Below are 27004 nucleotides of genomic sequence, written 5' to 3'. Positions count from 1 at the left end.
TCCTGTTTTTCCATATGAATTTCATCATTTTTCTATGTCTGAGAGAATGCCTTTGGTATTTTGATTAGTATCACATTGTATTTGTAATTTGCTTTTAGTAGTATTGGCATTTTGATGATATTGACTCTTCCAATCCATGAACATGGGATTTTTTTTTCCATTTTGTTTGTATCATATTTCTTTGTTTAATGTTTTGTAATTCTCATCATAGAGATCTTTGACATTCTTGGTTAAATTTACCCAAAGGTATTTGATTTTTTTTATAGCTATTGTGAATGTGATTGATCTTAGATGTTCTTTCACAGCTGTAGCATTGATTTTTTTTTTTGGACAGGCAGAGTGGACAGTGAGAGAGAGAGAGACAGAGAGAAAGGGTTTCCTTTTTGCCGTTGGTTCACCCTCCAATGGCCACTGCGGCTGGCGCACTGCTGCCAGTGCACCACGCTGATCTGAAGCCAGGAGCCAGGTGCTTCTCCTGGTCTCCCATGCGGGTGCAGGGCCCAAGAACTTGGGCCATCCTCCACTGCACTCCCTGGGCCACAGCAGAGAGCTGGACTGGAAGAGGGGCAACTGGGACAGAATCCGGTGCCCCAAACGGGACTAGAACCTGGTGTGCTGGCGCCACAGGCGGAGGATTAGCCTATTGAGCTGCAGCACCAGCCAGCATCAATTTTTGTGTGTTGATTTTATATCCTGTGACTTTACCAAACTCTTCTACGAATTCCAATAGTCTCTTAGTGGAGTCTTTTGGATCCCCTTTATGTAGAATCTGGTAATCTGCATATAGAGATAGTTTGACTTCCTCCATCCCAATTTGTATTGCATTGGTTTCTTTTTCTTGCTTAATAGCTCTGGCTAAAATTTTCAGGACTATGTTGAATAGCAATGGTGAGAGTGGGCATCCTTGTTTGGTTCCAGATCTTAGTGGGAATGCTTCCAACTTTTCCCCATTCCATACACCACAGCTGTGGGTTTGTCATAAATTGCCTGTGTTCAGGAATGTTCATACTATACACAATTTGCATTGAGTCTTTATCATCAAGGGTGTTGTATTTTGTCAGATGCTTTTTCTGTGTCTATTGAGATACCCATATGGTTTTTGTTCTTCAATTTGTTCATGGGATGTATCACATTAATTTGTGAATGTTGAACCATCCCTGTATACCAGAGATAAATCCTACTTGATCCAGATGAATTTTTTTCTGATGTGTTGCTGGCTTTGATTGGCTACTATTTTGCTGAGGATTTTTGCATCTATGTTCATCAGGGAACTTGGTCTGTAGTTCTTTCTTTGTTGTGTCTTTTTCAAGTTTAAGAATTAAGGTGATGTTGGCTTCATAGAAGGAATTTGGAATGATTCCCTCCATTTCAATTATTTTCAACAGCTTGAGAAGAATTTTGGAGTTCTTTAAATGTCAGGTAGAATTCAGCAGTGAAGCCATTGGTCCTCAGCTTTTCTTTGTTGGGAGGGTCTTTATTACTGATTCAATTTCTTTCTTGTGTATTGGTCTGTTTAGGTTTTATATGTCTTCATGGCTCAATTTAGTTAGGTCATTTTTGCTCAGGAATCTTTCCATTTCTTCTAAGTTTCCTGGATCGTTGGCATAGAGCTGTTTGTAGTGGTTTCTCATGAATTCTTTTTATGTCTGTGGTATCTCTTGTTACATTTCCTTTTTCATCTCTATTGTTTTGGGTCTTATCTCTTCTTTTTTGGTTAGTTGGCCAAATGGTGTGTAATTTTTTTTTTTTCAAAAAACCAGCTCTTCTTTTGCTGAACTTTTGTAAAGTTTTTTTTTTAATTTCAGTTTTGTTTATTTCTTCTCTAATTTTAATTATTTATTTTGTCCTAGATTTGGGTTTGATTTGCTGTTGTTTTTCTAGGTCTTTGAGATGCACTTATTTGCTCACTTATTTGGTGTCTTACAATTTCTTTCTTTCTTTCTTTCTTTCTTTCTTTCTTTCTTTCTTTCTTTCTTTCTTTCTTTCACAGGCAGAGTTAGACAGTGAGAGAGATATAGGGAGAAAGGTCTTCCTTCTGTTGGTTCACCCCCCAAAATGGCTGCTACGGCCAGCACATTGCACCGATCCAAAGCCAGGAGCCAGGTGCTTCCTCCTGGTCTCCCATGTGGGTGCAGGGCCCAAGCACTTGGGCCATCCTCCACTGCCTTCCCGAGCCACAGCAGAGAGCTGGACTGGAGTAGGAGCAACTGGGACAGAATCCAGCACCCCGACCAAGACTAGAACCTGGAGTGTTGGTGCCGCAGGTGGAGGATTAGACTAGTGAGCTGCAGTGCCAGCCACAATTACTTGATGTGTGCACCAACTGCTATAAACTTTCCCCTTAACACTGCTTTTGCTGTATCCCACATGTTTTGATACATTGTATTGTTGACTTTCGTTGTTTGCAGAAATTTTTTGATTCTCATTTGATTTCCTCAATGACCCACTCTTCATTATGGAGCATGTTGTTCAGTCTCCATGTGTTTGCATGTGTTCTAGAGATTTCTGAGTTATTTATTTACAGCTTCCTTCCATTGTGGTTCAAGAATATATATGGTATGATTTCAAATTTTTTGAATTTGCTGAGACTTGCTTTATTGTCTGTCATGTGGTCAATCCTAGAAAAAGTTCCATGCACTGGTGAGAAGCATGTGTATCCTGTGATTATAAGATTGAAAGTTCTGGCTGGCACCGTGGCTCAATAGGCTAATCCTCCACCTTGCGGCGCCGGCACACCGGGTTCTAGTCCCCGTCGGGGCGCCGGATTCTGTCCCGGTTGCCCCTCTTCGAGGCCAGCTCTCTGCTGTGGCCAGGGAGTGCAGTGGAGGATGGCCCAAGTACTTGGGCCCTGCACCCCATGGGAGACCAGGAGAAGCACCTGGCTCCTGCCTTTGGATAGGCGCGGTGCGCCGGCCGCGGCGGCCATTGGAGGGTGAACCAACGGCAAAGGAAGACCTTTCTCTCTGTCTCTCTCTCTCTCTCACTGTCCACTCTGCCTGTCAAAAAAAAAGATTGAAAGTTCTGTAGATATCTTTAAAATTCGTTTGGTCTATAGTGTTGATTAACTCTTGTTTTCTTGCTGATTTTTCTGTCTTGTTGATCTATCCATTGCTGAAAGTGGGGTACTGAAACTCTCCCATTACTATTGGAATCTATGTCTCCTTTTACATCCATTAATGTTTCTTTTAAATGTTCAGGTGCCCTGTAATTAGGTTCATATACATTTATAACAGTTACATCTTCCTTTTGAAGTTAATTCCTTAATAATTACATAGTGCTCTTCTTTGTCTTTTTTAACAGTTTTTGTGTTAAAGTCTATTTTGTCTGATATTAGGATGGTTTCACCAGAAGTTTTTGCTATCATGGAATGTCTTTTTTCATCCTTTGACTTTCAGTGTGTTGGTATTTTTGTTTTTGAGATGTGTTTTTTGTAGGCAGCAAATAGATGGGTTTTGTTTTTCATTCAACCAGTCTATGTCTTTTAACTGGAGAGTTGAGGCCATTTACATTCAAGGTGACTATTGGTAAGTAATGAGTTGGCCCTTCCACTTTTTCCATAAATATTCCTATTTTTTACTTTGGATTTCCTTTGTACTTTTACTAGGAGATTTTCTGCCTTCACCTTCTTTCATAGTATTGATGATGTGTCTGTGTGTAGCACATCCTTAAGCTTCTTTTGTAAGGCTGGGCAAGTGGTGACAAACTCTCTGAATTTCTGTTTGTTATGGAAGAGCTTTACAGGGTACACTATTCTGGGTTGACAGCTTTTTCTCTTAAAACTTGAAATATTTTTGCCATTCTCTCCCAGCATGTAGGGCTTCTGGTGAGAAGTCAGCTGTGAGTCTAATTGGAGATCCTCTCAAAATAAGTGGGCATTTCTCTCATGCACATTGTATAAGCTTTTCTTTATGTTTTACTGTGGAGAGTTTGACTACAATGTGTTGTGGTAAAGACTTTCTGGTCATTTTTATTAGGAGTTCTATGAGCTTCCTGTACTTGGGTGTCTATTTCTTTCCCAAAATTAGACAAGTTTTCTATAATTATTTCACTAAAAAGGCCTTCTAATCCCTTCTTTCAATACCTTAAAGAATTCCTGAGTCTCCTATGTTGGGTTGTTTGATAGTATCCTGTAGATCTCCAACAGCACTTTTAGTTTTCTAATTTCTTCTTGTTTTTCGTCTGACTGTAAAATTTCTAGTGATTTTTCTTCTAACTCAGATATTCTTTCTTCTGCTTCCCTGAGTCTGTTGCCAATGCTTTCCACCACATTTTTTATTTGTTCTATTGAATTCTTCACTTCTAAGATTTCATTTTGATTTCCCTTTAAGATCTCAGTTTCATGGGAGAAATTTTCTTTCATGTCATGTATGGATTTCATTAGTTCATGGATTTTCTTCTGATTATTTCTGCATAATCCTATGATCAGTTTTTTGAATTACATTTCTGGCATTTTTTCTTTCTTTTCATCTTCACATTCTAGTATTCAAGTGTTGTATTCTTTTTGGGAGTCATGTTGTCTTTCTTATTCTTGTTTCTTGAATTGCTACAGTTATTATTCAGCATTTGCAGAGATGCTTGGTTTCTTTTTTGTTTCATTTTTTTCTTACCCTGTGATGACTTGTATCTTTGGACTAAGCCTCTGTGGTTTCAACTTTTCAGTGAATACCTAGAGGCATGTGGTAGGTGTGGGCAGTGTGCTCTATTCAGTGCTCCAGGGTGAAGGGAGTGTCCAAGGTGACACCCAGGTTGGTCGGGTTAATTCCTCTTTTTTTTTTTTTATTAGAGGTGACATTTGTTCTGTTATTTTGGCACAGTCTCATGATTACCTCTTCTCCTTATAGGAGATCAGTGCCTGGGCGCTATCCCCAGTGGGTTCAATATTCATCTGCACTGCCCTAAAAGCCATACAAAGGATCTGCGCAGTCCTTGATGTGAACACAGATCCCAATAGCAATGATCCTCACCAGAAAATCAGGGATCCCTGATCATATGGAGCTGCCAGTGACTGCCGAAAGTCCGAGACACACCCTGCGCCCTCCCACACAGCCACAGTGTTTTCAGAGTCCCAACACATAAGCCTCTTACAGACAGGAGCACCCAGCCCCCTGTCAGTTCTCTCTGCCAGACTCAGGAGCCTCTTCTTGGCTGGTTGTTGGGTATGTGGACAGCAGCTGGTGCAGGTGTTAGTATGTCCAAAATGGCACCCACCCTCTCTCAGCTTGTTACAAGATACTGGTGCAGTGTGGTTGGGGAGAGAAACATGCCCCTTTTTTTCTCCTCTAGTTTGGCAGATATGCTGTCCCCCACAGGGCTCCAAGACAGGCCCACACCATGTTCTGCCCATAGCTTTATCACCAATGGCTTGAGCTGCTGCAGATTGGTCTCACATCACTTGCCAAAGCTGGTGCTGAGGCTCTGGGCTGCTGGGGTCCTGAGTTGTGGGCGTCCATACCCTCCATGTAGGTCCACAGTGTCCCTCTAATTTGCATGAAGTTTCCTCTGCCATTTTCTCCCTAACTCTTCCCTGAGACTGCACTCTCTCCACTATTTAAAAAAAAAAACTGTCTTTAGACTAGAGAAGTAGACTCCCTCTCTATTCCGCCATCTTATCTAATATTCTAATATACTCATATCACCTGTTAAGTTTTCACACTTCAGAACTGTACTATCTGATGGGGTATCCAATAGCCAAATGTGACTATTTACATGTAAGCAAATTCAAATCTCAATTAGCCAAATTAAATTGAATTTCAATTCAGTGTAATTGAATAGAAATTTTTCCTCCATGGTCACACTCTGTTTCAGGTGACTTACAGCCACACACTGTTGTTTAGCAAAGCTATGGAACATTTCCACCATCCCAGGAAGATTCATAGCCTGCAGTGCTTTAGAATATAAAATTCATCCAACTTTATAGATACAGCAAGCCATATTCACTTTAATATTTTCATCTTCTCCACAACTTATATTTATTCTCTAGATTTTCCTCTCTGTTTCGGTGAACACATAATTCTCTTTGGGTTTAAAACAGAATCACAGTTTTAATCTACAGAAAAAGTGATACCTCAGCAACTTCTGAGAGAAAGCAAAGGTAGTCATCAAAAGGGGTTTCTCCACCTTTTTTTCCCCCAGAAGTCTCAGCTTTCACATAGCGTTAACAATGGTTTCAGTTGGCTGCACCCTGACTATTCTCCGGCGCACATCTGCTGCTCTTGTGGGGCCATCAGATAAACTCAGGTGATGAGTGTTTCGGGAGGTCACAGGTCATCCTCCAGCGTGTGGATGTTGTATGTGTAGCACAGCAAAGCCTAGGCAGCCCTGCAGCCTGCCCCTGACAGTGGCACCTAGCCAAGCATCAAAGGAAAGCACACATGCCTCACAACACATTTAATTGTGCAATCCTACACCTGGGGAATGTTTGGGGAGACCCAGACTGCTAATCAGCATATGCCCTAAAGCATGAGAAAAGGGTCATTAACTAACAGTGAACCATGTTTTATAAGGAGCACTAGGGTATGGAAAACAGAATGCAAAGTGCCTTTGGCTTCCCTTCCATAAAAGTGGAACCTGGGAGGTTTGAAAAAGACGGAAATAGTGACCCTTCAGTAAGGGTGTTCCTGTAGAGGAGTCAGGGTTAGATGGAGGTGTAACAGAATGAAGTGGGAGGGATATATGTGCCTTGCTAGGGGCTGCTATTCTCTTCCTTCTCTGGAAACCACACAATGGACAGATGGTGTTAGGGTATCCAGAACTTTTTTACTGTTTAGTTTTAAAGCTCTAAGAATGGCTCTTGAATATTTAACCCCTTTTCCCCAAGAAAACTGTGATCCTTCCACGTGAGTGTGGGGGAGAGGGAGGAATGGAAAGATACCTTCCTTTCACTTACCACCAACTACTCCAAAGCTGAATGAGTGGCCACCACAGTGGTGGGCATTTCCCCTTTGCTACCCACGCTTGCAATCAGTGCCTTTACTGGGAGTTCATTTACAAGAGGAGAAAGACAAGAAAGGCAGTTTTTACACAGCCCCACAGCACACCACAAACCAAACTGTGGGGCCCGCTTTCTATTCTTGTGTGTAGCATGGTGGAGGCGGGAAGGCTTGGGGCCAGACGCTTTTTAAATGTGGGAAGTTTTATTAGAAGTCATTAGCAGCTGGAGGGGAAAGTCCCCTTGTCGCTGGTTCTGGCTGTCTCCAGGAATATAATTGGGCTGAGAGGGTCCTTTTGGATGCCCACTTTTCCCTTTGCAGGTAGGGGGTACTCCGCAACCTTGGGGTCAGGGTTGCCCTCAGTTTATGAGATCCTGCTGCTACTCCTTTGGGGGTGATTCAGAATGGTAGGGAAACTATAAAGATGGTTTCAAAGTCCTAAATGGTGACATAGAAACCCCTAAAATGGGTTGGAGGAACCCCCAAGACTGGTAAGCTAGTGACCGACCGTGAGGGCACTGAAAGTAAACAGATACACATTGCAAATGCAGAGCAAGGAGCTGGGTAACTGCCACTTAATTCCTGAGCTCCTCGGGGTGTTAGAGATGAAGTTCTTACAGGCTCAAGTTGGGGCTGGAAAGGGGGCACGCTCAGTGTGTGTCAAGGTCCCTGACTGGCCAGTGGTACTTGTGGCCTGCCTTTGATTGGCCAGAGAGACTGCGTTCTTTAGGGAATTCTGCTGATTGCAGAGTGAGTGCTCCAGTCAGTCTCAGGGCTACAGGAGGGTGGTGGTTACTTTTTGCTCCGGGTCTGGAGTTCCCCGGAAAGAAAAGCCTCTGGACAGGAAAGAATATCAAGATGTTATCTGTAGGGGGAAAAATGTGACCACTTGAGTCTGGTGATTAGGGACCCTCTAGGGCCAGTGGGGTGCCCACTTCCAGCTCAGTGGATTAGTTTTCTGGAACACCACCAGGGTAAGGGAAACTTTAAGCTAAGGGAGAAAGGCTGGGAGACCTGGAGGAGTAGGACTTGATGGTATCTGGCATCTGCATACAAAGCACTGGCTGGGGCATTAAGTCCTGTAGAAGGCTTAAATGCTGACAAATCTGTGGTAAGCTCCTCCTCCCTCATGCAATTCAGGATGAAACACTTCTAAAGGGCAAAAGGAGACTAAAGTTGTGCAACAGAATTTTCCGTTTGTTTGTTTTTAATCACTAACTACTTTGATCCTTTTAATCGAAGTATGAAATATATTCCTTCAAAAATAGTCTTGGAGCCTCTGGAGATTTTTTTTTTTTGGCACCCTTACTATGTGTTTAGGCTAGGCACTACATAATTAAATATGTGGGAGCTGATATATGATTTGAGATAGTTTATAAAAGATGAAACCAGCTTCAACAAAACCAGGTACCACCGCTGATGTGAAGGTATCATGGGGGGGCCCTGACTCCAGCAGTCACAACTACTCAAAATCTATCGGAATCTAGCCTATTTGTTATTTTTGCCTCTCTGGTGGTACAAAGGGATTTTTATTTGTTGCAAGCTCCAAGCCCATTTCCCCTCATAAGTCTTTATGGAAGTGTCTACCATAGAATTACACAAAATATTTGAAAACCAATTATACTTTTCAATTTCCTCCAAGTTAAGCTGTATGAGTCCAGAAAAAATTGATAAAATAATCCTTATCAAGGTAAGGATAGCATTACTGAAGATACTAGTAACAGTATCAAAAATAACTAAGACTTGGGTCGGTGCTGTGGCACAGCAGGTTAACGCCCTGCCTGAAGCGCCAGCATCCCATATGGGCGCCGGTTCAAGACCCAGCTGCTCTACTTTCAATCCAACTCTCTGCTACAGCCTGGGAAAACAGTAGAAGATGGCCCAAGTCCTTGGGCCTCTGCACTGGCATGGGAGACCCGGAAGAGGCTCCTGGCTCCTGGCTTCCGATCGGCTCAGCTCTGGCCAATGCAGCCAATTGGGGAGTGGACCATTGGATGGAAGACCGCTCTCTCTGCCTCTCCTCTCTCTCTGTAAATCGTTTTTTCACTTGAACCTCATACCAGTCATGGGATATAGCAGAAAGTCCTAGAAAAGAGTTAATGAGCCAACCTCCTTCACATTTTCCCAGGGACTCCGGAGATAGAACTTCTTGATATCAAAGAGGAAAGAAGTTGCTAGTTTATAATCATGCTTTTATTTTATTTCATTTTGCAGTGGGCTAGGGAAGTCCTCAGTGGCACTATGAATATCACATTATAAAAATATACCAATATTCCTTTCTGTAAAATCCTTACCCTTTGTGACTGACATTCTTTATTCTTCCCCTGGCTTCCAGACAAACTCATCAAAGCATTTAAGTTTGTATCTTCCCTAGATTTGTCGCTCCCCCTCTTCGTGGGGGAACGACACTAAGCCCTGCCTAGGCTTCATATCCGAGTCACGGCACCATTATGTCGCTCCCCCTCTTCGTGGAGGAACGACACAGGACCCTGCGCTGTTCTTTCGTCTGCTCGGCCCTCCCCGGGTTTGCTGCTGGTTCTTCCCGGGTTGGCTACCGTCCCTTCCACCTCCGTGGAAGGGCGGTTCCCCCTGCCACATTCCCCACTTCCGCAGGGGAGCGGCACACCGCCGGCCGGCTCTCTCGGGGGCTGCACAGGTGTTCCCTTAGATGTTCCCCTTAGATGTTCCTGGTGCATGCCGTCTCTCTCCTCCTTTATAGTCCTCCTCCGCCAATCCCAACTCGGCTGCCCACATGCCGAGTACGCTGCTCTCCTCCAATCAGGAGCAAGTCCTACAGTTTATTGGCTGAACTGGAGGCAGCTGTGTAGAAGCTGTTTTCTTCTCTCCCAGCGCCATATTGTGGGAGAGCAGATGCATAGAATAAGTCTTAATTCCAGTAACTTAGTCTAGTCCGAGTTGCTCCCCACAAGATTGTGGTTCCTTCATGGTATTTTACCATATTTTATATGACCAACATATAAGACAGTAATTAGAGCATGTAGAAGAGGTTAATATCTGTTGACTGATCCAAAAAGGAAATGAATGAATTAATTAATAAATGAATGACTGGGACCAATTATAGGGGTTAAAGACAGTTCACTAAATCAAGATGTCTAAATTTCATAAGGATATTATAAGCAGGGAGGATCAGGAGGAATTCTTAGACTTTTAACTTGGAATACCCTTGTCAACATCAAGCGTAACTTCAAATCAGTCTCCTGAAAGTTGCAGCTTTCTCAAGGCTTCAAAACATGAGCAACAGTCTTAAGACACAGACTTCAGATATGCAGAAGATGATGAGCATGAGATGGGTGGAACAGTCCCTGCGAGGGCACCTTACAACCCTGTCTCTAAGGCATTCAGCAGACATGGAATGCGTTCTGCTTACTCTCTGAAGGGCTTGTGAAAATCCTCAAAGGCAGCAGCTGGCCGGCATGGCTCCTGGCAACCTTCTACTGATTTCTTGAGTGTTCAGTTCTGCAAAAAAGAACGCCGATGTGAGCTGTGTCTTCTCGCTGGTGCTGTGCCATCCGCACTGATCAGCTGCCTGTCAGCACTCTGACTCCACTCCTGGGGAGGCTGCAGACTTGACTTAATCGCACAAGAGCTGGGAAAGGCTTCAATAGCAACACTTTACATGGATCTCTGTGGCTTCAAACACGTAATCAACAGAGTTCTTCAGAGGTTCGCACTTCACACCTTGGTAGGTTAATAACATGAATTTCGCTCAGCCTTTATAATCAGAGAGTCCCACCCACAGACGTTTATGTGGAGATGTCTCGGGGCCCACACAAGGAGGTAGGTAATAATACTGCTTCCAAAGAAGACTGCTCCATGGAGAAGGTGCAGATTAAAGAAGAGTAATAATTATACCTGAAATGTTAATAACTGGATATCTTTGCTGAATCCTTACAAGTATTTACATTTAAAAAGATAAAATTGCTTAAAAAATTAGAAGAAGAATAAGAGCGGTTTCAGGGAAAAATGGGCAATTTTCTTTTTTGTTGTTGATGCTAGTGCCTAGTTCCTTTACTGATTCTTCTTTGTGAGCCTGGAAAACTGAAGGAGCCATTATCATGCAAAACACCCTGGCACAAACGACACCACATATCTCAGATGATAGGGGATTTCTTATAAAAAAAAAAAAAAGCAGAGGAAGAAAGAAAAGAAAGAAAAATGAAGCATTCAGAGTTTGGGGTTTTGAGTAAAAATTCATTTGCTGTGCTTGCCAATATTATCCCGCAGCTGGGGGAGTGCCCTGCCACACTCTGAGAGAAATCAGAATGCAAGTGGTTTCATATTAAGTTCTTAACTTCAAGTTAGGCGTAAGAGAATATAACTTTGAAATAGATTTTCGGATTTCTCTCCTCAAAAGGGCACATAATAATAAACATTATTCAGGTATTGGAGGTATTGTCAGAAGACATCAAATTAATGTCTTTTAAATTATTACAAGTGTTCATTAGAAAATAAAGCACTGTGGGTTTTGAAATTCAATATTAAGAGAAATGATGCTACCCCATTAACAAAGCAATGAACTCAGCTGTTGAAAAGTTCAAATCTACAATATTTATAATGTCCATCTATAGCTTTCCTCTTGGCTTAAATTTGGGCTTTCTCATCGTGAAAAGGAAATCCATCATGTCTGTTTCAGATTTAGATTCAAGGCCATCCACTCTTCAAAGCCGGATTCCTGAGGAGCTGTGGGTTATGACAGCTGTCATCTCTCTGGCTCTTTGTCAATACCAATTCCTGCCTCTGTTTTCACCTTTTTCATAATATCCACTCTGGGAATATAGGTAAGGGGACACTGAACTGCTTACCATGGGTTTAAATCTCCAGCTCCTCAAACATTATATTTTAAAGTGCTCAAAGAACTCAAAGTGCTCAGTGATGTTTTCCAGTGACACTTGTAGTGTTCCACAGGCTGGCCATCAGCATCTAGAGAAAGGTGAACTCTTTCTTTTAGAGAAACCTTTGATGATTGAGAGCCTCAAATGTATACAAAACAGAATATAATGAAATTTTTAACCTGTTACACAACTTCTCTAACTATCAACTCTTGCTGAATTATATATCCCATTGCCTACATACTTCCACTTTCTTCTAGTCTGCAGAATTTTGAGGCAAATCCTGGCCGTCCAGTGATTTCATCTGACCATTTTTCAGCATATATCAATACATGAATTCACGTATTAACATAGCAAAAACCTTTTATCTAAAATTTGAACAATAATTTTTACTATTATCAGAGTATCCGTGTGAGAGTGTGTGTGTTGAGCATGTGTAGTAAGTTGTGTGTGTTGAACGTGAGCAGATGTGAGTGTATGTGTTGAGAATGGATGACTGCGTGTACTAGCTGGTGAGGGCTTGTGCAAGTGTGTTGAGTATGAGTGGTTGTGTAACCCCACATACTTTCAAAGACGAATGGTGGCTGTTAGACCCACTGCTCTCACCACCACTTAAGTTAAGGCTTGCTGTCCCTCCTCAAAATGATCCCCTAGGGAAGGGGCACCCTCTGCCCTGTCCCCATCCAAAATAAAAACTGGAAATAATGATAGCATGGGACATAACTAAACCTCAAGGGTTCTCTCTGGTTATCAAGAATCAGGGACGCATGGTCCTGAAAGCAGAGGGTCTCTTGGACATGGCTAAAGTTTCTTTAAATCTTCCGTTTCCCTGTCCATATCTGTTTTTCTCCCTTTTGTTGCTTGCTTCTTGTTATTGTTGAAGAAAAACAGTCTGTTTCTAAACACTTGAACTGATTTCTCTTTTATATATCCTGGACATCAGCAATTGCATCTAGAGTTTTGATCAGATTTGAGTTAGATTTTTACAGATGTCGGTGTGTTCTGTCAGAAGGTACAAGATGTCTGAGTGCCCCAACCGGGACTAGAACCCGGTGTGCCGGCACCGCAAGGCGGAGGATTAGCCTAGTGAGCCGCGGCGCCGGCAAATTGGTTGTTGTTTTCAGGTTGCTGTCTCCTTTTCAGTAGGCAAAGGTAGACATCAGTTCTTGCTTTTAAAAGATAAACTATATTATGACTTACACTGATGCTTTCTACTTAAATTCAGGTTTCACATTCATATCTCCTTTCTCCCATGTTAAGAATCTGAGTTCTGAAGAAGATAGCAATCTTGGGGCCAGCGCCATGGCTCACTTGGTTAATCCTCCACTTGCGGTGCCGGCATCCCATATGGGTGCCAGGTTCTAGTTCCAGTTGCTCGTCTTCCAGTCCAGCTCTCTGCTGTGGCCCAGGAGGGCAGTGAAGGATGGCCCAAGTGCTTGGGCCCCTGCACCTACATGGGAGACCAGGAAGAAGCACCTGGCTCCTGGCTTCAGATCGGCACAGCACCGGCCGTGGCAGCCATTTGGGGAGTGAACCAACGGAGGGAAGACCTTTCTGTTTCTCTCTCTCTGAGCTCACTGTCTATAACTGTATGTGTCAAATAAAATTAAAAAAAAAATGGCAATCTTAATGTTTGTGTATATTTAGATAATTTTGTTCTCTGAATCTCATTTTTATAGAATTTTTTTTTTCAGGAAAGATCTAAGGGTATTTCCCAGGAACTATCACAGTAACAACTTGTTGATAACCGGATATAAAATCTTTAGTTCACACTGTTTTCTTTGAGTGTCTTCTGGCATTGCTGGCATTCAATAGTATTGTCACTGAAAAGTCCAATTGTAATATTATTTTTTCTTTGCTTTCTTGCCAAAGAAATTTTTTTCTTTAAAGAGATTTTGTTAAATATTTTTGGTGTGTTAATTTTCATATTACCAATGTAACAAAATGCTACAGAGTTAATGGCTAAAAAATAACACAAATGTATCCTTATTGTTCCCCAGGACGGATGTACACAGTGAGCCTTACTGGACTCATAGCAGCGTACAGTAAAGATGCATCCGAGTCTGGAGGCTTTCGGGGAGAATCCATGTCTCTGTTTTTTCCAGGCTGGAGAGGGGCCCCAGCCCCCACCATCCTTTTTTTTTTTTTTTTTTTTTTTTTTGACAGGCAGAGTGGACAGTGAGAGAGAGAGAGAGACAGAAAGGTCTTCCTTTTTCTGTTGGTTCACCCCCCAATGGCCGTTGCAGCCGGTGCACCGCGCTGATCCAAAGCCAGGAGCCAGGTGCTTATCCTGGTCTCCCATGCGGTTGCAGGGCCCAGTGACCTGGGCCATCCTCCACTGCCTTCCCAGGCCACAGCAGAGAGCTGGACTGGAAGAGGGGCAACCGGGACAGAATCCGGCACCCCGACTGGGACTAGAACCCACTGTGCCAGTGCCGCAGGTGGAAGATTAGCCTATTGAGCTGTGGCGCCGGCCCAGCCCCCACCATCCTTGACTCATGGACCCCTGCCTCCGTTTTCCAAGCCAGCACCATCATGTCTCCCTCTGAGCCTTCTTAACTGGTGACATTGCACTCTGATGACAGCCAGAGAGCTTAGTGTGCTTACATTTGCTCATCCAGATAATACAGGAAAATCTCTTCAACTCGAGGTGTTTACTCACAAAAGGTGCCATCATCAGGATTCTGGGAATCGGCGCAGATGGCTGGAGGAGGCAGCGTTAGTGCCGCACACTGGTATGGACTGTTCGGGGTGAGTTTTCTAGGAATGTGGTAGATCATTCTCCTATGTTTTCTTGACTTGCAGGTGCTATTGTTCTAATTCATTGCATTGCTTGAATTTTCCAGGGATTTTCTTTTTCTTTCTTTCTTTCTTTTTTTTTTTTTTTTTGACAGGCAGAGTGGACAGTGAGAGAGAGAGAGAGAAAGCTCTTCCTTTGCCGTTGGTTCACCCTCCAATGGCCGCCGTGGCCGGCGCGCTGTGGCCGGCGCACCGCGCTGATCCAATGGCAGGAGCCAGGAGCCAGGTGCTTTTCCTGGTCTCCCATGGGGTGCAGGGCCCAAGCACCTGGGCCATCCTCCACTGCACTCCCTGGCCACAGCAGAGGGCTGGCCTGGAAGAGGGGCAACCGGGACAGAACCCGGCGCCCCGACCGGGACTAGAACCTGGTGTGCCGGCGCCGCTAGGCGGAGGATTAGCCTAGTGAGCCGCGGCACCGGCCTCCAGGGATTTTAATTATATATCTTGGAGATTGTTTTCTACCTTATAATTTGCCAAGTTCCTTCTAAAATTTTTATTCATTTCTTAATCTCTCTTTTACTTGGTCATTTCTCTTTTTCACCTTTAGTCTGTTAGATTATTGTATACTGTGTTATTTGTTTTTGCGTGTGTGTGTGTGTGTGTGTGTACCTTTTCTATGGCCTATTTTGGAGTGGGTTTTATTTCAAATTCTCTTCTGCACTGTATCACATTCATTTATTTATTTATAATAGACTTTATTTATTTATTTATTTATTTTTTGACAGAGTTAGACAATGAGAGAGACAGAGACAGAGAGAAAGGTCTTCCTTCCGTTGGTTCACTCCCCAAATGGCTGCTATGGCCGGCATGCTGCGCATATCCAAAGCCAGGAGCCAGGTGCTTCTTCCTGGTTTCCCATGTGGGTGCAGGGCCCCAAGCACCTGGGCCATCCTTCACTGCCTTCCTGGGCCACAGCAGAGAGCTACACTGGAAGAGGAGCAAGCGGGACACAACTGGTGCCCCAACTGGGACTAGAACCCGGGGTGCCATCGCCACAGGCGGAGGATTAGCCTAGTGAGCCGTGGCGCCCGCCTTAATAGACTTTATTTTTTAGAACAGTTTAAAATGGACAGAAAAACTGATGACATAGTATAGAATTCCCATATACTCCTTCAACACAATTTCTCATTTCATTAACATGTACATTACTACAATATTCCTAGTAAAATTATGAAACAAAATGAATATGTTATGATTAACATTTAAAATTTATTTTAGTTCAGCTTCTCATGTTGCATAGTTGTTTTATAAATGACTCCTCCATCACAGCATCACACAGAATAATTTCACTGACCTAAACATTCTCAGTGCGTCACCTCCTTGTTCTTCATCTCCTTGCCCAAGCCTCTGGAGACCATGGATTTTTTTTTTTTTTTAAAGATTTACTTATTTATTTGAAAGTCAGAGTTACACAGAGGAGAGGCAGAGAGAGAGAGGTCTTCCATCCAAGGACTGGAGCTGCGCTGATCTGAAGCCAGGAGCCAGGAGCTTCCTCCAAGTTTCCCACATGGGTGCAGAGGCCCAAAGACTTGGGTCATCTTCTACTGCTTCCCCAGGCCACAGCAGAGAGCTGGATCAGAAGTGGAGCAGCTGGGATTCAAACCGGCGCCCATATAGGATGCCAGCCTCGCAGGCAGCAGCTTCACCCGCTACGCCACGGCGCAGGCCCCCATGGATCTTTTTACTTTCTCTATAGTTTTGTTTTTTCTCTGAATGTCATCTGGAGTTATGTGGCCTTTTCAGATAACTCTGTTCACACAATAATGTGCAGTGAATGTTCTTCAGTGAGTTTTTCGGCTTGATAGATCATTTAATTTTTTTTTTTTTAAAGAGAGAGAGAGCAACCATCCTCTGATTTACTCCTCAAATGTCTCCAACAGCCAGTGCTGGGCCAGGCCAGGCCAGGAACTGGGAACTCAATGCAGGTTGAAATTGGAAACAAAGTCAGGGCTCATATCCAGGTGGTCCAACAGGGGATGAGGGTGTCCCAATCCATGTACTAACTGCTATACCAAATGCTCACCTGTAGCTCATTTCTCTAATTGCATTTTTGGATTTCAGCCATTCTACTAGGTGCATAGTTGTGTCTCAGTGTTGTCTGAATTTTCAGTTTTCTGGTAGCATCTTTTCTCAGCCAGTTATCCCAGCTGTATGTCTTCGGTGAGGAGTCTGTGTAGTTATTTTCTGCTTTCCTCAACTGAGTGGCTTGTTTTTTCACTATTGACTTTGATGAGTTTTTTTTTGTATAATTTTTATACATGTCCTTAATTATATGTGTGTTTTGCAAATATGTTTACCTATTCTATGACCTGTCTTTTCATTCTCTTAAAAAATGCCTTTATAGAGCATAAGTTTTTAACTTTAATAAAGTACAAATTATCAATTTTTCTTTCATGGATCATATTTTTGGTGTTGTATCTAAAATCAAGATTACATAGATTTTTCTCTTTTGTTACTTCCTTAGAAGTTTTATAGTTTTGTACTTCTACATGTAGGCCTATGTGAAAAGTATAGGATTTGTATATAGATTCATTTTTTTTTCTGTGTGTGGGCGTTTGACTGTTCCAGCACCGTGTTAAAAAGACTACCCTTTCTCATGGGAATCATTGCACCTTTGTCAGGGGTCAGTCGACTAGATTGTGTCTATGTTTGACCTTACTACCCTGTTTTATTGATCCATTATCTGTTCTTTTGCCAATACCATGTTGTCTTTATCACTTTAGCTTCATGGTCAGTTTGAAGTCCATCAATAGCAGCCCTCCAATGCTGTTTTTCTTTGGCAATGTTTTGGTTTTTCAGGATATTTTTTCCTTTTCAGATAAACTTTGGAATCAGTTTGTCAATATCTACAAAATTGTATTTTGATTACAAGTACATTGGCTCTGTAGATAAAGTTGACAAAAATCAACATCAACATCTTAACAATATTGAGTCTTTTTAATTCCCAAATTTGAGAACATGCAGTATTTATTTCTTTTTGTGCCTGGCTTATTTTAATCAACAGCTTATCAGCCAGGCTCGTTCATGTTTCCACAGATGACAGAATATCATTCTATCTTATGGTTCAATAATAGGCCATTGTTTACATACACCATATTTTCTTTAATCATTAGTCCATCAGTGAATACCTGTTTCTTCAGAATGCTAATTCCCTTTTCTTTGCATTTGTAACCTGTAGTTAGATAGCTACATCATATAATGGTTCTGTTTTCAGTTTTTAAGGAATCTTCATATTATTTCCTATAGTATGCATGTACTAATTTAAATTCCCACTAACAGTATATGAGTTCCCATTTCCCCACATTATTCTCAGCATTTGTTATTTTTTGTCTTTTTCTTAATATTCTAGCTTGCATGTGTTGATATCTGCATATCCCTGATAATTAGTGATGTTGATTATTTTTTCACACACTTGTTGGCCCATTTCTATGTCTTTTGAGAAATGTCTTTTCAGAATGCTGCTTGTTTTTAAAAATCAGATTATTTGTTTTTGTTACTGAATTGTTTGAGTTCCTCATATATTCTGGATATTAACCCCTTGTTGAATGGATAGTTTGCAAATATTTTCTTCCATTCTACAGATAGTTTTTTTCATTCTATGAATTTTTTTTTTAAAAAAAGATTTATTTATTTGTTTGAAAGGTAGAATCACAGAGGGGCAGAGAGAGAGAGAGAGAGAGAGAGAGAGAGAGAGGTCTTCTATCCACTGGTTCACTCCCCAGGTGGCTGCAATGGCTGGAGCTGCACTGATCGGACGCCAGCAGCCAGGAGCTTCCTACAGGTCTCCCATGTGGGTGCACAGGCCCAAGCACTTGGGCCATCTTCCACTGCTTTACCAGGCCATAGCAGAGAACTGGATTGGAAATGGAGCAACCAGGACTAGAACCCGTGCCCATATGGGATGCCGACACTGCAGGCAGGGGCCTTACCTGCTACACCACAGCGCAGGCCCCTGGATTATTTCTTTCGCTGTGCAAAATCTTAGTTTTATACAGTCCCATTTATCTATTTTTGCCTTTGTTGGCTATGCCTTTGTGTTCTTAGTCAAAAAAATCTTCGATCAAACTCATGTCTAGTTTTCAAGCACTTTTGATCGAGGAAACGGTCCTGTATCCAAGTCTGTCTTTTATAGCTGTGTCAGAAATCAGCTGGCTAAGGGCGAGCATTCGATGTGTTGGTTAAGATGCCCCTAAGATGCCTGTATCCTATGTCAGAAGGAGTAGATTCCAGTCCCAGCTCTTCTCCCAATTGCAGCTTCCTGTTAGTCTGCACCCTGAGAGCAGGGGTGATGGTTCATGTAATTGGGTTCCTAATTTCTCTGTGTGTGTGTGTGCATGTGTGTGTACACACACATGTGCTCATGTGGTGAACAGCTGTTCAGGGCTGTGTTGAAAACATTCCAGTTACAGCGATGAATGTAGCAGCAGAATAGTTTAGGCTCTATTCAGGGGACAGCATGTAGTATGTAACACAGCTGGATGGGTCTACTAAGGGACTGTCAGAAAAGTGGTAAATAAGGCTAACCAGCGACATGAAAGACAAGTTGTGAAAGGTCAAGAATCTTCTCCCAATTATTACAGATGGCTCCTTACAATAAAGACGTTCCCACAGCTCTCTAGGGAAATACTCAGTTTTGAAGGCTGGGAGTTAGCTTCATGCATCTGGGATTTAGAATCACAGCTCTATCTGCAATGCAGATGACAAGTTCAATTGGGGAGAGACCAGACTGGAGACGGTGTTAGCCGAGCATAAGGATAATGGAAAACTGAATGAGCTAGGCTGCCATGGAGCAGAATGGACATGACTCACACACAGGAGCCAGACTGCCTGTAGTCTTGTTCTCATGCTAGATTTGATGGAGCATCACCCAGCTACTCCCTGCTTTCAGTTTAATGATGGGTTTTCTCCCCAATACGGTTGTTAGCAGGCCAAATTAGGTAGTATTTTTAAAGGTTTAGGACAATGCCTGGCACTCACTAAGAAATATGTATTTGTTAAATAAAAAATAAACCAATAAAACTAATGAGGCAGTAGGTGTAAAGGGCAGAAGGCAAACATGGGGTAATTTCAGGACTGTTGGCAGTGTTGGCTGACTTTATAGATAGAGCTGTGACTTTAAATTGTGTATCGTCAGGTGTAGATTATGATGCATTGACACAAGAAAGAAAACATTGGGTTTTGTTTCATTTTGTTTTAAATCAGTCCTACAAGACCAGGATTGAAGAAACTTGGTGTGAAAATAATTTACATAACAAAAACCACAGGGGTTGGGTAGCCACAAGCTCAATTTGAGCAGCAGTGAGGCTTGGCTTGGTCTGAGCTAATAGAGAAGTGATGTTTACACTGTGCTCAGCATGAGCTGGACTGCGTTCTAAGGTACAGTGTTAAGTTCTGGGCCCCACATGAAGTCTGGTATTTATGCTCTGGAAGATAGCCAGAGAAAAGTGACACAGACAGAAAGGAAGTGAGTCGCAGTGCATATGTTGAACATTAATGGTCTGTGGACTATTTCACGTATGTCCTCCCATTGCACTCTCAACTTCCCACTTTTTCTTTTTTAAAAAGATTTGCTTTTTTATTTGAAAGTCAGAGTTACAGGGAGAGAGGGAGAGACACACACACAGAGAGGTCTCCTAATCAAATGGTTCACGCCCCACATGGCTGCAAGGGCCAGACTGAAGCCAGGAGCTTCATCTGGATCTCCCATGTGGGTGGCAGGGGTCCCAGTTCTTGGGTCATCTTCCGATGCTTTCCACAGGCCATTAGCAGGGAGCTGGATTGGAAGTGGAGCAAACGGGACACGAACTGGTGCCCGTATGGGATGCTGGCATTGCAGGCGGCAGCTTTACCAGTTATGCCACAAAGTTGGCACATCCTAGTTTTCTAACATAACAAACAATTGTGGTTTAGTTGATTAGATTTTTTTTAACTTTTATTTAATGAATATAAATTTCCAAAGTACGATTTATGGGTTACAATGGCTTCACCCCATACCGTCCCTCCCACCCACAGCCCTCCCCTTTCCCACTCCCTCTCCCCTTCCATTCACATCAAGATTCATTTTCGATTATCTTAATATACAGAAGATCAGCTTAGTATACATTAAGTAAGGATTTCAACAGTTTGCTCCCACACAGAAACATGAAGTGAGGAATAATAGATGATTTTTTTAAAATGATGATGAAATCAGATCAGACCTATTGTCATGTTTAATCCCAGTGAGAGTCAAGTTGGGAGTTGATAATTTTTTTTTTTTTTTTACAGAGGATCAGTTTAGTATGCATTAAGTAAAGATTTCAACAGTTTGCACCCCCATAGAAACACAAAGTGAAATATATTGTTTGAGTACTCGTTATAGCATTAAATCTCAATGCACAGCACATTAAGGACAGAGATCCTACATGAGGAGTAAGTGCACAGTGACTCCTGTTGTTGACTTTACCAGTTGACACTCCTGTCTATGGCATCAGTAATCTCCCTATGCTCCAGTCATGAGTTCCCAAGGCTATGGAAGCCCTCTGAGTTCTCCGATTCTTATCTTGTTTAGACAAGGTCATAGTCAAAGTGGAGGTTCTCTCCTCCCTTCAGAGAAAGGTACCTCCTTCTTTGAAGACCTGTTCTTTCCACTGAGATCTCACTCACAGAGATCTTTTGCCAGAGTGTCTTGGCTTTCCATGCCTGAAATACTCTCATGGGCTTTTCAGCCAGATCCGAGTGCCTTTAGGGCTGATTCTGAGGCCAGAGTGCTATTTAGGACATCTGCCATTCTATGAGTCTGCTGGGTATCTCACTTCCCATGTTGGATCACTCTCCCCTTTATTTATTCTATCGGTTAGTGTTAGCAGGTACTAGACTTGTTTATGTGCTCCCTTTGACTCTTAGCTAAGACCTGGAACCGACCTAAATGCCCATCAACGGTAGACTGGATAAAGAAATTATGGGATATGTACTCTTTAGAATACTATATCGCAGTAAGAAACAACGAAATCCAGTCATTTGCAACAAAATGGAGGAATCTGGAACACATCATGCTGAGTGAAATAAGCCAGTCCCAAAGGGACAAATACCATATGTTCTCCCTGATCGGTGACAACTGACTGAACACCAAAAAGGAAACCTGTTGAAGTGGAATGGACACTATGGGAAACGGTGACTTGATCAGCATAGCCCTGACTGTTAATGAACAACTTAATACATTATCCCTCTTAGTAGTTTTTTTGTCTGTTCTAATTAATATGACTGGTTTAATTCTGTAATTAATACACAGTTATTCTTAAGTGTTGAAATTTAACTGAAATGTGATCCCTGTTAAACATAAGAGTAGGAATAAGAGAGGGAAGAGATACATAATTTGGGACATGCTCAAGCTGACTTGCCCCAAATGGTAGAATTAGAAACATACCAGTGGACTCCAATTTAATCCCATCAAGGTGGCATGTACCAATGCCATCTCACTATTCCAAGTGATCAATTTCAGTTCACAATTGATCATAATGAAAGGACTAAGAGTCAAAGGGAGCACATAAACAAGTCTAGTACCTGATTAGATTTTTATCTGCCACTTCCAGTGCACTGCACTGTTTTGCATTTTCAGGACCTACTATGTGCATGGCATTGTAATAGGTACTTTTCACAAATTATTGTACTATTCAACAACTACAGCAAATGCATATGGAAAGTATCATAAAGAAATAATTATGGAAACTATTTTCATTTGACTATGCAAAATATAAGTTCAATAATTAATAACAGAACTGAGATGGGCAAAAGCATCTGAAAGGGTAAAGGTTATGGAGGGATGTTTGGTGCTGCTTTTAAGACATTGCTTGGGATGCCTCCTTCCATACTGGAGTGCCTGGGCGGAGTCCATGTCCCGCTCCTGACTCCAGCTTCCTGCTGATGCACATCCTGGAAGGCAGCAGTGATGGCTGGAGTACTTGGGACTCTGCCACCCATGCGGGGGCCTAGACTGAGTTCTGAGCACATGGTTTTGCCTGGCTCAGTCCTGGCTGTTGCAGGCATTTGCAGTGTGACTCTGGATGAAAATATCTCTCTTTCTCTGTTTCTTGCTTTCAAGGAAAAAAAAAGAGTTAATAAATAGTTACATATGCTTTATAGCTTGCACACATACAGAGACAAAATTAAAAGAAAAACAACTTTGATCATTTGTAGAGGTAGAGAGAAAGGAATAACAGATATTAAGGTCTTGAATGTTCTGGTCTCAACTGCTAAGGCCATCTAAGGTACAGATCTTGTAGGCAGTTGTCAGCATTAAAAGTTTCCTGGTCCCACTTGGAAAGTGATCTTTACGGCATGATGAGTTCATCCGGATACTTCAGCCTAATGCCATTAAACATATCATTCTTCTCATTTCCTGTATTCTATTTCCATGTTTACCCAAAAGCCCTCGAATCCCTGTACATGTTTACCTACATGGGAAAACAGCACTAAGCATATAGTTATGATATTTGTTGTCTTGTGTGACAATACTTTTTTTCCTGAAAAATCAATAATGTGGTTTCTGCTTAGGTTTTGGCTTTCCCTACAGCTTGACTGCAGGAGAGCATGTGCTGAGCATATGGCCATGACATATTTCTGGTCTGTGTGACAGGAGTTTCTCACTGTAAATCAATAAGTTAGCTTCTGAGGGCTGAGTTTATCTTGTGTATGTCTCAGTACTCATGAATAAGGCTGTCAGGGTCTGATCACTCCTTGATATGACAGGAGTTAGCCCCTGGGTCTTCCAAACTGTAGGCACAAAACATGCTGGTTTCCTTTCAAACACATTGTTGGCACTCTCTTGCTCTGTCTCTGTCTGTATCTGAAACATATATATATATATATATATATATATATATATATATATATGTATATCCATATATGTATATATATATATATATGAAATCTGTCACAACTTCTCAACTCTGCAGTCATAGGATTAAAGCTGCCGTAGATGAATGTAAACATTAAGAGCATGTCTATGTTGTGATAAACTTAATCAACCATAGGCCACATTTGACCCACAGTAGGCAAACCCTTAGTTTAGGCTATTAGAACCTGGACTAAGGATGAGGAGAAACTGGATGTTAATGCTAACATTCATAAATACTAAATACGCGGACATAATATAGAAGGGATTCAAAAGTTTAAGAAGTTGCAGTTTGCTTATCATGTATGCCTTTAATATGCTTACTCTACTCCCCATCTCCCCAACTCCCCATACATTGCCTGAGAGGACCTAGAAGATTCATGATGTCATTGAGAAAGGGGTGGATGTGAGATCACTCACATCCTTGAAAGGCTCTCTGGTGGTTCTCCTCTAGTCTGGGGGTGCCAGAGGACAAAGCTGTTTTTGCAATAGGTTTACCAAGTTCAGTAGGGACCATAGGTCTCACAAGGCCCAAGACCAATGTGGCAGCCCTTAATTACCAGGACCAAAGTGGCACACTGACCTCAATAGAGTTCAAAATTTTCGCATTGGCTAGTTGATTATGGTTTCCCTTTAGACTTGTGATCTGCTTTGTGGATTTTAGTTAGCCTTTTCTCTTAGAATCCCCAGTATTGCCCAGTGTATTCATGTACGGTTATTCATTGTAGGAAGAATGAAGTTTATGTATGTGTTTAACAATAAGGTCATCCGCTTGTGAAGGCTGACATAAACACTGTCACTGCCAAGTGTTTAACCAGCCTGCAGTACAGAGCAGTGCTCATCCTTATAGACCACTCTCTGAGGACACAGGCAGCCAAGCGACAGGAATTCCTCACCTGGATGAGCATGCAATCTGAGTAAGACTATGGATGTTCCTTCCTGCTAGCAAGCTAACAGTGCTTTTGCCAATACAAGTGCCCATGGACCTGATGAAGTTCTGATGCACTGTGATGTTACTCTATACAACATTCCTTCTAACCAAGTAACTCATTTAACGAAAAGGTAGTAAGCAATAGATTAGTTCCTGAGACATCTACTGATGTTAATTTCTAACTAATCACTTAGCAATAGTCTAATAGAAGATTCAGCTAATACGTTAATTGGGAGAAACACTTCACAGGTTGGAGCATAATTCTACAGAATATGCTTTGAACAAGAAACTGATAAAAACTGGGTCTGAAAATCAAATCACAGAAGTTGGAGAAATGAGAAGTCATCAGGAAATGAGCCATTTGAATAAACTGGCTTCCCAAGACTGAAACTTTAGGTCTAATATTTTGGAGCTATTAGTCTCCTTGAAAGAAAAAAAACTATCAGGAGACTCAGAAATTTAATTCTGTTGAACAGGGAGTTGACGTTGGCATCTGACACTACTGGCATTCTCATACTACTGAAATCTCAGGCAAAGGATGGGATGTCTCTGCTGGCTTTGGTTACTGACCCTAATTTTTGAGGATAAACTGGATTTTTGCAGCAAAATTGGAGTACAGAGCACTATCTCGAGATCCCAGGAGAATGAAGAGGGGGCATTTTAATACTTCCATTTTCCTTTTTTCCACAGTAATACTGAACAGAAAATTTGAGCAGCACAATGCAAGTGGTTTTTCTGATAATACATATTCTTCCCAAATGCAGTTGTTTATCACTCTAAAAGATATTGAGCCCTGACCAGCCAAATCAAGGGGACAAGGGAGATGTGGAAAAACAAGGAAGATGTAAATGTGATCTGTGCTCTGAGGACCAGAGAGAAAACTGAAGGCTGTGGTAGCTAAGTATAATTTTTTCACATTACTTTGATTATAGTAACTAAATTTTCCTTCCATCTTTCCCCTATTTTACAGAGTAGTTACTTATGTCCAGTGGCGAATTTAGTTTTTGTGTTACAGATTATTCAAATGAAGGTTAGAAATGAGTTAGAAGAGAAATAACATTGTCCAGAGACACGTATGGTAACTCTGGGAACTTTGTGTCTTCTCTTTTGCAGGAGATGAGAAAGGTTTTGTTTCTATAAAGGATACTTAAGCCTTATCAGGAAGATGCATGGAGTTGTGTTTGCTAGTTATTTACCTGTTATATCTCAGTAACACACTTAATCTTAACTATTTTTACTCTGTGATGCTGGGATTGGGATTCTATAATTTATGTTTTCAAACCTATTTTGTAAACCTTTTCTAGCTGGCTCAGGCCAACAGGAATAACAAATGGCACATGAGGTGGGGTGGGGGCTAGAAGAGAAGACAGATTTACCTCTTGTTCTGTTAGTTTTCTTGAGGTGATCAAGGTCAACTATGCTTTGGTCTCCAGTTTCTTTTTTGCACTCTCATTACCAGTTGTGTCAATTCCTTCCACCCACCGAGTTCCAGATAGCTAGTCACTCACTCTTGCTGGTCTGAGGAATAGCAACACAGACTCTCTCTCTGCAGAGAAAGTTGCTCTCAGCCAACTCCACTTCTTCCTATTGATGCTCGTTGTAATGACTAACATCTGAGGTGTCTCACCCCTAGGTATCCATAGACAGCAATAACTAGTTACCTCAGCATTCCAACCCTTTAGCTCTCAACTCTTGGTAATGGGCTCCCTGCATTCAATTCCATTTGCCTGAAATTCTCATTCCACTTTCCTTCTCACTATTTTTTAAATGTTTTAGGGCTGAACCCTGAGTGGCATCCTACCTGAGGACAGGAATTAGATCCCATTAAGTCTTAATTCTCGAGACTTAGCCCAGCGCTGGGGTCTATGCAGCACTGCTGAGTTGTAAGTGTAAATGGTGAGGCATTACAATTTTTATGATGTGTTTGAAATATCACCAGGAAAGAGAGCAAGGAAGGTACATATCTAATCACAGTAGAAATTAAGAAGACAATTTTAATTCAGTATGAGAATAGGGCAAACGTTTTATTCCTATAAATGGAATAAATTACCTAAAAGAGTCCACCAAATTTCCCTTCACTGGAATGATTTAAGCTGAGGTTGAATGATCTTTGTTAGGGCTAGGGAAGAGGATGATTCCTTAAATGTGTTGAAGATTAAATACACAGTGTTTGAATTATCTCCCGGGACTAAGATCTGTGATCCTGTTCATTACACATTTCCTAACTAAGTCCTTTCTCTTGGTCATGATGCTGTAACTGTCACAATCACACGAAAATGGCAATAGCTTACATTTTTAAGATTCTTTGCCATTTGCAAAATGTCTTACATTTATTTTGGCAATTTTTGAAGTAGAAATAACAGTAACTTTATGTCCATTATAGACCTATCAGGGGTGTGTGCGTGGTCTGTGTGTGTGTGTGTCTGTTGGGGAGTGTGTGTGTGTGTGTTTGGTGTGTGTATGTGTGTGTCTGTGGGGGAATATGTCTGTGTGTGGTGTGTGGTGTGTGGTGTGGTGTGTGTGTGTGTGTGTGTGTGTCTGTTGGGGAGTATGTCTATGTGTGGTGTGTGGTGTGTGTGTATGTGTGTGTGTGTGTCTGTTGGCGAGTGGGGATAGAAAAATGGGA

General features: G+C 41.9%; 1 pseudogene; it reads left to right on the top strand.

The window, feature by feature from the left end:
- LOC127483491 (complement component 1 Q subcomponent-binding protein, mitochondrial-like) overlaps positions 1 to 24368 on the top strand; it is a 63719-nt pseudogene extending 39351 nt beyond the window's left edge.
- Positions 24369 to 27004: the final 2636 nt, after the last annotated feature.

Source organism: Oryctolagus cuniculus, chromosome 13 (assembly GCF_051225735.1).
Source record: "Oryctolagus cuniculus isolate XC-2025 breed Fujian yellow rabbit chromosome 13, ASM5122573v1, whole genome shotgun sequence".
Taxonomy (NCBI): domain Eukaryota; kingdom Metazoa; phylum Chordata; class Mammalia; order Lagomorpha; family Leporidae; genus Oryctolagus; species Oryctolagus cuniculus.
Note: the sequence above shows the minus strand (reverse complement) of the source record. Positions and strands in the feature narration are given on the sequence as shown.